This window comes from Octopus bimaculoides, chromosome 3, assembly GCF_001194135.2.
Source record: "Octopus bimaculoides isolate UCB-OBI-ISO-001 chromosome 3, ASM119413v2, whole genome shotgun sequence".
In the NCBI taxonomy this organism is placed as follows: Eukaryota; Metazoa; Mollusca; class Cephalopoda; order Octopoda; family Octopodidae; genus Octopus; species Octopus bimaculoides.
In genome coordinates, this window is record NC_068983.1 from 46,491,712 (window position 1) to 46,496,124 (window position 4,413).

Consider the following 4,413-nt stretch of genomic DNA (forward strand, 5'->3'; position numbering starts at 1 on the left):
AAAACTCTACATTTGTATTTTGTCCCCTCTGTGTTGAGCCCTGTGTGGCTAATAAAGAAACATATCTATCTATCTATCTATCTATCTATCTATCTATCTATCTATACATACATACATACATACATACATACATACACATACATATATATATATTTATGAAGGTATGCATGCATGCATGTTTACATGCATACATATATGTATGCATGCATGTTTACAAACACGTTTGTATGTACAGAAGTATGTCGTTGTTTATGAATCTGTTCTGTCTTATGTATATGTACACATACATAAGTTTACACGCCTACGTTAACATCTTAAATAGTTACACAACTACTTAAGATGTAAGTGACAATCTCAGTGTTAATTCGATAGTCTGTATCACTGTCACATCTAGGCGGCTTCCCTGCAATCCTATCTCTTTTATGCAGCAAAGATTCTGTGGCTATCTCTTGTTTCTGCATTAAACAAGTATATCCTTAAAAACGAGAGCTAATATCCTGATTGTTAGTCTAAGATAAACCACTTTGGTTAACAAGGCTGATGTCACTCTGAAGTTTTCTAGGAATATAGCTGTGCTTGACCTTTGGCGTGTTTATTCACAGCTTCTCCTGTTGATGTATTAGATATCTGTAACGTCTTTAGCTGTGTATTCCTGGACATCAGTTGGGGACTACTTTGTGATAAACTTCTCTGCAATTCTCATAATGTTTTCTGCTTCAAGTACGGAAAAAGCATCAATTAACCTATAGATATCAAACAGCATCCATGGATGCTTTCTAATCCATCTACTTCTAATCCATCTACTTCTAATCCATCTACTTCTAATCCATCTACTTCTAATCCATCTACTTTAGTTTGCATCCGTTCGTGGGGACCTGTTTTGGTAGTTCCAGGGTTTTAAGGAATGAAGAACCACCTCTTAGCCATTATTGTTCTCCGGTCTACTCTGGCCCAGTTATTTGTTAAATAGCATGTAACCACTTGAACCAGGGTACGGTGAAATCATGGATGTAGTATGCCGAATGTAAACTATTTTGGCAAAGAGTCAATGACGAAATCACTAAATGCTAAGTGGATGAACAGATAAACTGCCAACGGCCAGGACCGAACAGTTCTGTTAGCAAATTACTGCAATCATCTGTAGTCGTAACGTGCGCAGATGAGATATTTCAGCTAGTGAAAGACTAATGCAGCTAAAAGCCAAACCAGACGTTCATGCCGAATCGCTCGATCGGAACGTCTGGCGTGGAAGAGTTGCATTGGTCTGGGCAATTTTCCCGACCGGATGACGATGAACATCAATAGTCCAGTTCTCATCTAGCGTCTAATCGAGTTACCTAAATGTTGCAATGAATACTGGTGTAAGCAAATGCATTGCAGATTATTGATTTATTCATGAGGAAAATTTTGAGATTCATACATCTTTATTCCCTGATTGGTCCCTGCTATAGGTTCCATTACTAAGTTACTGTAACATTCCCCATTCGATGTCAGAGAAATAGGCCATTGATAGAAATATTGCTTGATGCGTTCATAGCTCTTCGTTTTACAATCGTGTGAGAACGTTTATCCTGATCAAACAGTTTTCCGATATCGCTTGAGAATATCGGATGAAGGGTCTTCTTCGTACCATTCACAATCTTGCCGGTTTGCGAAACGTAAAACTCTGCGTTGACTGCACGGTTGTTTTCAAGCGTTTCGTATTGGATTAGCCCTTCGCAAATCCACCAAACGCCAGGATGCACTCTGGCTTGGCTCGAGATGTTGCCTGGATGCTTTCTGTCTTGCCTGGATGCACTCTGGCTTGGCTCGAGATGATTCTTACTTGTCGGAATTCATTCATTTTTTTCCTCTGTTTTATATTGACGAAAAGACACCATTTATCTTGGCCGATGACGATGTGGTAAAAAAAATCTCTGTTTATATTCACGAATAACCTGATGCCAAGCGAATGAACTAACGACGATAGAGCAGCACTGAATTTTGTCTCTTTTCTCCAAAGCGTGAACTCAATGCACCGAGATTTTGGACCATACACATCGAGTGAAGATGACGGATGACGGTATCAAGAGAACATTCCATCTGCTGGGCAACTCGTGGATGAGCTCGTTCAATAGACCCTCATCGATCTGAATAGGTCAGCCGAACCTAGAGAGTCCGTGAGGTCGAGTTCCTCTCCTTGAAGCGTTACAACCATCTCTTTGTAGTTCTTTCAGTAACAGCGCCTTCTCCGTACTCAGCGCAAATGTCTCAAGCGGCTTTGACAGTTTCTGAATCTTGATTGAAAACAAAGAGATGCAAATATTGAAAATGCTTATTTCCTCTACTTGGCACTCTGTCGTCATATGTATGAAAAGAGGTAAAATTTGTTCAAATTTCAAAAACGATAAACAAGCGTTATATAGAATAAAGCTTAAAAAAAGAAAAAAAAAACCTTAAAAAAATCCCATAAAGCGCGACGATAAAAATATTTTTTGTACTAATTCAAAAAACAATGGAAAGACAAGAACGAATTTATGCGGCAAACCAACAGATTTCTTATATTTCTTCGATGCTTCCCTTCCATTCTTCCCTAGTAGTGTTGATGTCGCGCCCAACAGAGTCACTTGTAGCAAACCCCTGCAAGATGAATTGAGCTCAAATTCCGCCGAGGTCGACTTTGCCTTTCATCCTTTCGGGGTCGATAAATTAAGTACCAGTTACGCACTGGGGTTGATGTAATCCTCTTAATCCCTTTGTGTGTCCTAGTTTGCCCCCTCTATGTTTAGCCCCTTGTTGGCAATAAAGAAATAAGATAGATTGGTATGTATACTTTACTCTTTTACTTGTTTCAGTCATTTGACTGCGGCCATGCTGGAGCACCACCTTTAGTCGAGCAAATCGACCCCAGGACTTATTCTTTGTAAGCCTAGTACTTATTCTATTGGTCTCTTTTGCCGAACCGCTAAGTTACGGGAGCGTAAACACACTACCATCGGTTGTCAAGCGATGTTGGGGGACAAACACAGACACACAAACACACACATATATATACATATACATATATACGACAGGCTTCTTTCAGTTTCCGTCTACCAAATCCACTCACAAGGCTTTGGTCGGCCCGAGGCTATAGCAGAAGACACTTGCCCAAGGTGTCATGCAGTGGGACTGAATCCGGAACAATGTGGTTGGTAAGCAAGCTACTTACCATACAGTCACTTCTGTATGGATGTATGCATGCATGCATGTAGGTAGATAGGTAGGTAGGTAGGTAGGTAGGTAGGTATTAACTCACCTGAAAATTTAGAGATTTAGTAACCTTTTTTTGATTCAGAATCGAACTCTTTGAACTCAATTAAGCCTGCTTTTATCTTTTACCTGTTTCAGTCATTGGACTACGACCATGCTGGTGGCACCGGCTTGAAAGGTTTTAATCGAGCAGCTCGACTCCAATACTTATTTTTCTAAAGTCTGGTACATATTCTATGGTCTCTTTTGCCGAACTGCTAATTTACGGGATATAAACAAACCAACACTCGTTGTCAACAGGAGATGAGAGAGAAACACAGGCACAAAGGTACACAGACAAACTCGTATACACACACATACAACATACACATATATACGACGGGCTTCTACATATTTTCCGTTCCCAAATTCACTCACAAGGCATTGATCGGCCTGGAACTACAGTAGGAGATACTTGCCCAAGATGCCGCTCAATGTAGAACTGAACTCGAAACCACATGATTGCAATTTGTTTCTTCTATACATTTCTAATCTAAATATTTAGATTCAAGCGGTCAATCTAACTCCAATTATTTTATTACTACATTGACAGAGTAAGGCAGCGAGCTGGTAGAATCGTTAGCAGGCCGGGCAAAATGCTTAGCAGTATTTCATCTGCCGCTACGTTCTGAGTTCAAATTCCACCGAGGTCGACTTTGCCTTTCATCCTTTCAAGGTCGATAAATTAATAACCAGTTACACACTGGGTGTCGATGTAATCGACTTAATCCCTTTGTCTGTCCTTGTTTGTCCCCTCTATGTTTAGCCCCTTGTGAGTAATAAAGAAATAAGAAACGTTAGCATGCCGGGCAAAATGCTTAGCGGCATTTCGTCTGTCTATACGTTCTGAGGTCAAATTCCGCCGTGGTCGACTTTGCCTTTCATCCTTTCGGGGTCGATAAATTAAGTACCAGTCGAGCACTGAGATCAATGTAATCGGCGAGTTCCCTTACCCCAAATTTCAGACCTTGTGCCTGTAGTAGAAAGGATTTTTACTACATTGTCAGACAGCGAGTTATCGGAATCGTTAGAGCGTTGGAAGATGTGTTTTGCAGTACTTTGTGAGTTCAAATTCAACCGAGGTACACTTTACCTTTCATCCTTTTGAGGGTCGATAGAATAAGTGCCTGCTGAGCAGTGTGG